The sequence below is a fragment of the Crassostrea angulata genome, chromosome 3, assembly GCF_025612915.1.
Source record: "Crassostrea angulata isolate pt1a10 chromosome 3, ASM2561291v2, whole genome shotgun sequence".
NCBI lineage: Eukaryota > Metazoa > Mollusca > Bivalvia > Ostreida > Ostreidae > Magallana > Magallana angulata.
In genome coordinates, this window is record NC_069113.1 from 7,278,094 (window position 1) to 7,289,284 (window position 11,191).

Here is an 11,191-nt window from a genome sequence, read left to right on the forward strand (position 1 = left end):
GGGGGGTTAAAGACAACACCTGGGGGTCGATCATTAATGTACTTTAATACACCATTAGATGCATCATAATGACATTAGAAGATATTTTGTATTTTCCTTTTTCGTGGGGTCAGAACAGTCCCATAAGGTCATGACCTACATTGTATTTGATGCATTATAATACATTAAGAAAGAAATACTCCTTCCTTCCTATTATAACTCAATGACATATAAAAATGATAAGTGTCTACATCTACTTACATGTAATACACAAATTTAATAAGACATTGTTTATACAGGGTCAATATGGGGTCAACTCAATAGTGCATGCAGTCTGACAAATGAAAAAAATAACTTTTGCAACTAAAATGACAGAAACTTTACAAATGCGATAGGATAGGTAACGATGATAAGCTTATTTAAATATTAAAAGATGATGATACAGTATGCTGTCAAAGGGAGATCACATTTAGAAAGTGAAAGTAGAACTTATATATGAACTTATATATACCTAAAAAAGCACTGTTCAAATTTACAAAATAGACATATATGTCCATTAAGATATATGTTTATTATCAGATAGCTAGTCTAATTACTGTATAATGTCAGCATTGTAAGGTATTGCTGAAGAATTTTTCGTTATCCACCCGTACAGAAATTGCTAACAACTTCTCATGTGATTCACATTTGAATCACATTTGAGATGTGTTAGATTTCTATGCAAATTTTTATTTTCACATGTGGTTATGTTAGCTCACACTTGAAAGAAATTTCAAACCTAAAATTCTCACGTGAGATTTTACTTCAAATGTGAGAATTAAAGCAATGTATAATTGTTACTCTGAATTCACTTTTTCACATGTGATCCTAACATTGAAATTTTGTCTTAGTTAATTGTTCAAGATTTGCTCCTTGCATGAAAAGGAGAAGTATAAAATTCACATGTGATTGTTTGTTTGATATTGGACTTAGAAAATGTTATTAAGCTGGAAATTTCTGGGATGTACGTGTAAGTCCAAAATTCACATGTGAGACTCAGCTGGTTAGAATATAAAAGAAAAACCCAAGAGAAGGAAGGTGGGGTGGTTATTTTTTTCAAATATTGAAATATTTGTACTAAATTATCCTTTAAAAAAAGGTTTCATACTACCCAGTTCATTTAGTACATGTACCATATTTGGTCATTTTAGTATACAGCAAAGAGCCACATAGCAATGAAAATCAGTATTTGATCTGCACAGTAAAAAAAATAAAATAATGAATTATGGCATTATGAATTTAATTACACAGCTCTACACTTGTTTTAAAACAGTTTTATATTGAACTATGATCATTACTTTAGTTTAACTTTTATATTGTTAATTTTTCATTTCTACATGCCACCTTATCATTTAATTAAGATAATCTTAAAATTGTACAATAGTTTTTTAAAACAAAAAACAAAACAAAAACAACAACTTTTCAAATCTGTTCATCACACACTGGTAGACACCAATTGGTAGCATCGCATTGATAAGGGGGGATTGTCCAGTCTCTGAAATCTGAGAGTCACAGCGGGAAGCCCAGCAGGAGCTATCTGTAGTGTGGGGCAGTCAGAGATCACTTTAGCCAGGCCATGCGGCCATGAAGTGAGGATCGCGCCATGTACAACATAACTAAAACAGGTCTTTTGTGGAAACAACTGTGAAAAAAACTCTGTCAAAATTTGGATATGGCATTTTCTCAAAAACTGGACTTTCTGCAACATTTTCATTCTGGATGCATGATGTGCAGGCCTGAGACATATGATCAAAAACCCTTAAGCTGATTGTACTGAAGGATTAATTGTTCATGAATAATCAAATAAAGGTAAGAAAATGTTTTGATAGTTAAATTCATATCATTTTGTTCATAACAGTATATAATAAATCTGTACTGTGTGCAGCCTCATGTTTCTGTACATGCAGCATGTATCTGTATCTATAAGAAAAGTCAGCAATAATAATGGCGCCCAATTTTTCATTCAAACATGGGGCATGCGCACACAACTTGACCTAATTCAGAGATTGAGATAAGATCAGTACTGGTAGGTGGTAGGACATGCAATTAGGGAATCATACAAACCATAGTGAAACAGAAATTATTATGAAGAAACAGATGAAACCAACGCTTGTATTTTATGAAGTTAGAAATAAGTAATATTAATTTATGGTAATAATCAAATTGCTATAAAATAATCATAATTATTATAGTGTTGATATACTGATATCGATATTTTGTCCAGTGATATTAATTGTGAATTGAGAATCTTTATCATGTTTATACTCGAGACTTCTTGACTTGAGAACACAGGTTATATATAAATCAATAAATTAGAACAATCAAGTACATGTATAATCATTTACTTCAGTCAATCTTTTGCAATATAATTTTAAATTTTGGGATATTCAATATATACCCCTGCATTATTTATGAGCTAAATATACCCCTCACTAATGAAGAGAACTAATATGAATTAATTGGTCTGCAAAGGAGAGGTCTGCATTTTATAAGTGTATAGGTTTTTATATCATATCTGTTAAAGTAATGATTTAGCATTTTTTTTCTGCCTGGCTAATTCAATACACTATAAGCATGCTAAGTAGTTTTATTTATATTGTTTGTATTTATTTTTAAAAGAATACTGGTAACGAAATTCCTTTTTTATTTTTTTAGCTCGGTCAAAAAAAGGATGTTGCAGACTGCCAGGGTCCAGAAGACGAAGAAGAAAGAGGAAAAACCGGACTAATTCCGACTACATCGCTTACTGCATTATCTACAGTTACTGTGTTATTAATTATATATTAATAAAAACAATTTTATTAAGTAAGAAAAGGATTTTGTTTTTAAATTTAGAGCATTAGCTTGCTTTTTTCACATGTGAGAAAAATCACATTTGAAAAAATTCATCACATTTGAATTTTTCACATGTGAATTTTATCACATGTGAAAATGTGCATTTCTAATTCAAACCTTGATTCTCACATGTGATTTTTTCAAACCTGGTTTCAGGTGTGAATCTAACCTAATTTGCATGTTAAATTACTCATGTGAAACTCACGTGAGACTCTAATGTTAGGATCACATTTGAAAAAGGTGAGGGAAATTTGGTAAGGGTGCAGATTGTTGTACTACATATAATGTACTGAATTGTCCCATATAATTACGACATTTCATCACTTTGTTGATGACTTATTGAATACATCGTATATGATGCTTTAACTAATGTCTCTATCCACTATGAATTGTGGGTTTTCAGGAACAAGTAATTTTTTTTTTTTCTTTTTTATTCTATTTTAGTGTTAGCAAAGAATATTTGCTCATGCAAAGATATGCATATACTTATTACAAAAAGTGTATTTTTCCAGTATCCCTTTTCATTTCAATTTAGTATGAAAAAATATTCAAAACACTCCAAACAGTATAATGCAGATTTTCTGAAGTTGGGTATGTGGAATGTTGAAGGTCTATCAAATGAAAAAATCCAAGATCCTCATTTTCAAAAGCAATTGTCCCAATTTAACATAGCTAGTCTAGTCGAAACCTGGACAGGTGAAACAAACCAATTCAATGGATTTCCTAATCACCAATTAATTCATTCAAGTTTTAGGAAAAAACATAAAAAAGCTAGGCGTTATTCAGGCGGAATACATATCTATGCTAAAACAACAATTATAAATGGTATAAAACCAGTAAGTAATAATCATCCAGATATTTTATGGATCAAACTTGATAAAAGTTTTTTTAGATTACAAAGGGATATTTATCTTGGAGTTGTTTATATTTCTCCTAAATACTCTAACGGCAATGTAAACGACATTGAAGACATATATTCAATTCTGCTAAGTGATATTGTGAAATATAGTAAGTATGGTGATGTAATCATACAAGGTGACTTCAATGCGTACACCAATACCCAACCTGATTTTGTTATCTTTGATTTTGAACACACAAGTTCTGATGATGTTCTATATCAACCAGATAGAATTATGTCAAGAAATAATCTTGACCACAAACATATTAACAATAGTGGCAAATGCCTTTTGAACCTTTGTAAGGAATCTGGTTTACGAATTTTAAATGGTAGAACAACAGGTGACCTAACTGGTCAGCCAACTTGTATAACATATAACGGCTGTAGTCTTGTTGATTATTGTCTTGTATCTAAGGATATTCTGAATTCAGTAGGTTACTTTGAAGTTTTAGATTTTACATCCTTCTCAGACCATCGGCCTATATGTTGTGCAATATTTGACAGTTTTTGCTCAGAACCTTGCTCTGATAGATTAAATAATTTACAACCTATTCCCGGAAAATTTCTGTGGAACAATGATGCAATAGAATCATACACTAATAATATTCAAAGCAGTTTATTTCAAATTATATTTTCTGAATTTATGAATAATGAATTTCTTGATAGTGAATCAATCTCAAAAGCCTTTAGCTCAATACTTGTTGAATGTGCAGGAATATCAACCAAATTTATTATGAAAACATCAAGAGGCAAACATAAAACAAGGAAAAAACCATGGTTCTCACAGTCATGCTCTGATCTTAGGAATGCAGTTAAAAATTATGAGAAACTTGTAAACAAACACCCATTCAATGGTGAATACAGGAAAATGTTTTATACATATAAAGCAAAATACAGAAGACTATGTAAATTTGAGGAACAATATTATAGAAACACAATTTGTAATGATATTTACAAAAATATTAACAATAATCCTAAATCATTTTGGGAATTATTGAACAAACTGGATAAATCTTCCACAAGACAGGTTTCGTCTCATGAAGTTAATTCTGAAGAATTTTACCAATTTTTTACAAACCTCAATAAAGCTGACAACAATCTTAATGAGTTTCATAAAGATATATTAAAACAATTTCATGCTATGAAAAATAAACTACACCATAGCAATTTCCTTGAACCAGAAATCACCATAAATGAAATTAAAACTGCCTTAAAATCTCTGAAAAATGGGAAAAGCTCATCTACAGATATGATAGCAAATGAGATGTTAAAACATGGAGGTTATTTAATGTTAAATTCTTTGGGAAAATTGTTTAATTTTATACTAAATTCTGGTACATTTCCTCAAAGCTGGAATGAGAGTTATTTAGTTTTGTTATATAAATCTGGAAATAGGCTTGACCCTAGCAATTACAGAGGTATATCAATTACCTCAAATCTTGGAAAACTTTTCAATAGAATAATACATACTAGGTTACTTGAATTTGTAAAGTCCATGTCATAAGTGAAAATCAAATTGGCTTCAAAGAAAACTGTAGAACATCGGACCACTTGTTCTCTATAAAAACTATCATTGACCATTATAAAAGTAAAAAAGTATATGCTGCTTTCATTGACCTTAGAAAAGCATTTGACACTGTATGGAGAGAAGGTTTATTGTATAAGCTCCTTAACTCTAATATTTCTCAAAAATTATTTAATATTCTTTTTTCCATGTACAGCAACACAACCAGTAGGATAAAATTTTCTGATGGGTTAGGTAAAATATTTAACTCTGAATGTGGTGTCAAACAAGGGGATGTTCTTAGCCCTACACTTTTCAATATATTTATTGATGGTATTGTCAGTGACTTGAAACAAAATGTAAAATGTGAACCTGTACATGTAAATAATCTCAATGTAAACTGTCTGCTTTATGCTGATGATATTGTTATTTTATCAGAGAGCAAAAGTGGTTTACAAACTAGTTTAGATATTCTTTACAACTATTGTTCAAATTGGAAATTAAAAGTCAATGTTGATAAATCTAAAATCATGGTTTTTAACTCAAATAGTAAACATCAAAGCATCAATTTCACTTTCAATGGAAATACTATGCAAGTTGTATCAAAATACTGTTATTTGGGTATTGTATTGAAAAGAAATGGGAAGTTTAATTTAGCAACATCTGTGCTTGTTGAAAAGGCCAGAAAAGCATATTTTAAAATGAAAAAAATAATTGGTATTGATAATCCATGTAAGCTCTTAGAAAAACTTTTTGATTCTATTGTACTTCCTGTACTTCTTTATTGTTGTGAAATATGGGGAGTGGATCTCTCATTGAAAGATATTTCAGTTATCGAAAAATTTCATGTAAAATTTCTTAAAGATATACTTGGATTACATTGCAAAGCATCTAATGCTGGTTGTTTGGCAGAATTAAACAGGTTACCACTTTGGTCTAAAATCTCATTCTCAAGCATTAAATATTGGAATCACTTGATAACATCTAATTCTTTGGCATTTAAATTATATCAGGGAACGATCAATTCCAATTCCTGGACTAAGAAAATTTATGGCATCCTAGACAATTTGGGATTCTCAAACATTAGTAATTATAAAAGCACAATCCAACACTTTTTACCAAACATAAAGCAAAGAATCATTGACCAATGTATCCAAGAGCAATCATCAAAAATTTTTAGTTCAGAAAAACTTTCATTTTTTCAAAAATTATATATGAGAAAAAGAAGTATGTTGATATACTCAGGAAAAGATCTGAGAGATCCTCTATTAGTAGAATAAGATTAAGTGCACATAAACTTGCAATAGAAAGTGGTAGATATAATGCCACAATTAGGAATGAAAGATATTGTAATGCTTGTAAAACTGGTGCAATTGAAGATGAAACTCATTTTCTTTTTCAATGTAAAGCCTATTCTCATCTAAGGAACAGCTATTTTAGTAATTTTTATAAGATAAGTAAAATAAATATTGCCAATAACTTGGACAAAGAAAGATACATTTTACATGTATGTTTAAATAGTGAAATACATACTATTTTAAATATTACTGTTAAATTCATTAATGACTGCTTTGAACACAGATGTCAATTAGTCTAAGGAAATGTTAAACTGATCTATATAGATCAGTAAAAATATATATACTGTTCATGAAACTATTGTAAACATACAATGATGTTCTTATATATTCATTGGGCCTTTGCCAATTATTGTAATTGTGTTTGTGCCAATAAAATATTTGTATTTGTATTTGTATTTGTATCCCCGAATACCCAAACTCCGTCACCATAAGCAGAAAACCTTCCGCGTTTCTCTGTAAATTATTTTTTTGTGGTTTTTATCATTTGCAATCACTAAATATAATCTGAAACAATATAATTTATAAAATTATTAACAAAAATATTTTTATTTTTATTCAAATAGCTCTCTGAATACGACGTTTATCACGCGTGCTTATTATATCTTATGAACCTAACTCCGTCACCCACATGCTCTATGATATGGCAGGGAATGAAGACACATTAACAATTTTGTTAAAACTCCATTTGTATCTAGGCCAAGTTATAATAAGTAAAAATGGTGCATACAATTTAATTGTATTTAATTTCATCGAAATGAAATGATCGCCAGAATAAAAAATGGGTCCATGTAACAACAATCACAATGGCCTTTTCAGAATGTATGGATGCCGTTTGATTTATGTCCTTACATATTTCAAATATTTTATATCATTAATTAATATATTACTTATTATATCATTTTTTTATTACATTTTTAGAAATGTAGCATATTCTAAATAGCGATATATACCGGAGATATCTATATACCCTGTATAAGGCAAAAGTATCGGCATGAGCCATTTGACGTTATCATCAAGAGTAGTGCATACAGGCTATTGCGGACTGAAAAAAATGTATTAATTACCTTAATAAAAAATGTATTGCATGTGAAATGTTTTATCTTGGCCTCTCTAAAAATGGCTGACCACCGTAAATGGTCGAATGGGCCCGCATGTCAGAAATATCGATTTTTAAGTGCACCCGTGAAAAAGTTTTAGCTGATTTCACACAATTAATGCTGCATAAAATGAACAAGGTTTAATTCTGTTATTTTTTGACACATTCTTAAATTTAACCGTTGCAAATTGTTGACATTTGATTAAAGATTTTTGACATGTAAAAAATGACGTCATAATCGTACTTGATTTCAAACGGCGAGGAGTTTCCCGAAAGTGACGGAGTTAGGGTAGTGACGGAGTTAGGGGGCTATGCGATATATGTATGCTGGCATCTCATTATATTGTGCTACTGCTACTACATGTATTATGCTTACCTAAATTGGTCAACATCATAATGATAATCCAATTAAAACACAATAATGAATTCCTTTCGCTGATCTTAACAATTCCTTTCATAGTTCTATTGCACGTTCGGGTTCGCCATATTGTGGCAGCTAATTATATATGCATGTCAAAGGTCAATCGGGGATAAACTTGTCTACGTAACAAACAAAATGGACGCTTGTTCTATTCAAGAAGTTAAACACCCGGTTCTTTTCGATTGACATTTTGTGATTTGGATATTTTGTACATATATTTCTATACACAATGGATCCTGGTGATCAAAGGTGTTCTTTGGAAGACTTTTCTCATTGGAAAATCGAGGCGTTGCGTTCTTTTTTGAGCCAAAGAGGTTTGTCAATTGGCGGGAATAAACAAGAACTTGTTGCACTCGCGTTTGCAGCTAATACACTTAACATGCCATTAATACCTACAGCTGTAGAAATTGAGAAGTCTAAGTTAGAATGCTACAAGAATTTACTTAAAGTTTGTGATGTTATTTTGCCGGACCCATTCTTAATATTCGACAAATGGGAGGACGAAACACAAGGAATGTCCCATTGGCCACCAGTGTTCATTACCGATGTGACCACTTTTCTAATGAAATACGAAAGCGAGGAGAAGGCTCAGCTGCATTTGAACCAATATAAGATCGGTAAAGCATATGAGTACTATACATCAGAGTGGCTGAAGGAGGTATTTTATCATCCAATATCAACTTCATCTTCCTACTGTTTTCTGCGTGCCAGATGTACTCCATCACAGAGTTTAAATGCAGCAACTCACAGTGCCTGGGTCTGTTTACAGAAAGCTACAGGACATGTTTTAAGTGCCTACTGCTCCTGCACCTCAGGGTTAGTATAAATAATTATATACTAGTAATTAAATCCTTTTTAGTCAAATTCTTTAAAGAGATCTTTATACTATAGTGATTATTTCAACTTGAAATTACTTGTATTTACATCTGAATTATAATTTACTCTCTTCTTATGTGGGTTCCATTATATCCGAGATACTAGTATATTATTTATCGATATTATTATTATGAGACACCAGAACATATTAAAAAAAACTTATATGTCTCAAATATATAGCTGTAGCATTCCTTTGAAACTTTTTGTAAAAAAAAATAATTCAAACTTTATTAACTAAAGAGTTTATAGCTGATTATATGGAATAGTTTAAAGACTTAATATACTGAATGTTACTCTCATATTTTCAACAATTTCAGGTTGGGACAAACTTGCAACCATGTGGCAGGTCTACTTTTCCGCATTGAATCTGCAAACAAATTAGGCCTTACATCTTGCACCTCAGGCACATGCATATGGGTAAAACCATCTGAAAAGAAACTCCAGCCTGCCCAAATAAAGAGCATGAATTTCAAAAAGTCAAGACATGGTAAATCTGGTAGGTATATATATATTTATATATATACATGTATATTCTATTATGCTACATATGGTGCATGAATTTTTCAAGTGAAGTTATTGTATGACTATCATGTTTTACATATTTATATTTAGTGACCAGACCACTTGTTGGAAAGAGTAAGGCTGACTATGATGTAATGCCTGAAGCAAACAATGACACCGAGGCCTGCATTCAAAAAACTCTTTTGGCCTCTCTGAAGGATGCAATTCCAAATGCTTGTGTATTCAAAGGTATATTAAATTAGGAATTTTATTACATGTATAATTATTTTATATTTCTTGATTCATAATCTAACAAATAGAGGGCAACTGGAACTTAGAATGATTTTAAATTAGATAAAAAGGTCTAAAGAAATAAAAAAAGATACTTGTACTAGAGAAAACTTCTGTTATTTATCACTAATGAAATATATTGTTCTTGGGTCTTCTGTTGATTAATGTTCTTCTTTTTATGATAGGAATGCACACTACTGATGACCAGGATACCACACAGTTACCTGTACCAGTGAATCAGAAAGAAACAGCTGATGTTATGGCTTTTGATGTTTCAAACTATTATATTGACAATATGGTTAAAAACAATGTAGAACATGTCACAGAGACTGAGGTTCAAGCCATTAACAACCTCACCATGGGTCAATCATCCAACCCCAATTGGACAGAGATGAGAAAAGGACGGATTACAGCATCGAATTTCTATGCTGTCCATACAAAAACGGAAAGTTATAAGAGAAACGCTGCACACTGTGACATAAAGCCTTTGCTCTCACGTATAATGGGATATAAACATGTTAATCCAAATGTGATGTCTTTAAAGTATGGACGAGAAATGGAACCCATTGCTAAAATTGAGTTTATGAAAATGTACAGAAAAAAACACAAAGATGTATCATTTCATGAATGTGGTATATTTTTAGATGTTGATCACCCCTATTTAGCAGCTTCCCCCGATTTATTGGTATCATGTTCTTGCTGTGGTGAGGGTTTAGTAGAATTTAAATGTCCTCTCATTCCAAAATGTTCTACATGTTTTTCTTTTTGCAAATGTAATTTGCCAAGTTGTTTACAAAACGCTGAATCACTTACATTGAAACACGGGGCATATTATGGTCAAATTCAGGGCCAGATTGAACTTACAAAGCGAAAATGGTGTATACTGTACATATATACATGCAATGGACCATTTTATGAAAATATTGTATTTGACCAGCATTTTTATTCAGAAATGTCATCCAACCTTGAATTTTTCTATCATTCATTTGTTTTACCAGAGATTCATTCTAGGTCTTTGCAACATCTTTTGACCCAAGAAAGTTTAAATGTTCATACACCAGAGCCAATGGAAATTGACAACAAGGTACATGTAGATGGGGAGACATATTTTTGTCCTGAATGTAATATGGTTGTTATGAATGAAGTGACCAAGCTTAAAGAGCGTAGCATATATTGTGATGTGTGCAAACTTTGGTATCATTTTCATTGTGTTGGAATAACTGACAAGTATGTCAAAAGTTTGACATCATGGCATTGTAAAAAATGCATTCAATCTTCTTCTTAAGCTTCTCTCAATAAATGATCTGAAGCAAATAAACCCGGTACTTATATATGTACATGTACATTTTATGTACATCATATATATTCTAATTGTTACCATTGATATTCATAG

The 11,191-nt window shown here is 31.2% G+C and overlaps 1 pseudogene; it reads left to right on the forward strand.

Moving 5' to 3' along the window:
• Positions 1-8,186: 8,186 nt before the first annotated feature.
• On the forward strand, positions 8,187-10,254 carry LOC128176332 (uncharacterized; annotated as a pseudogene).
• Positions 10,255-11,191: the final 937 nt, after the last annotated feature.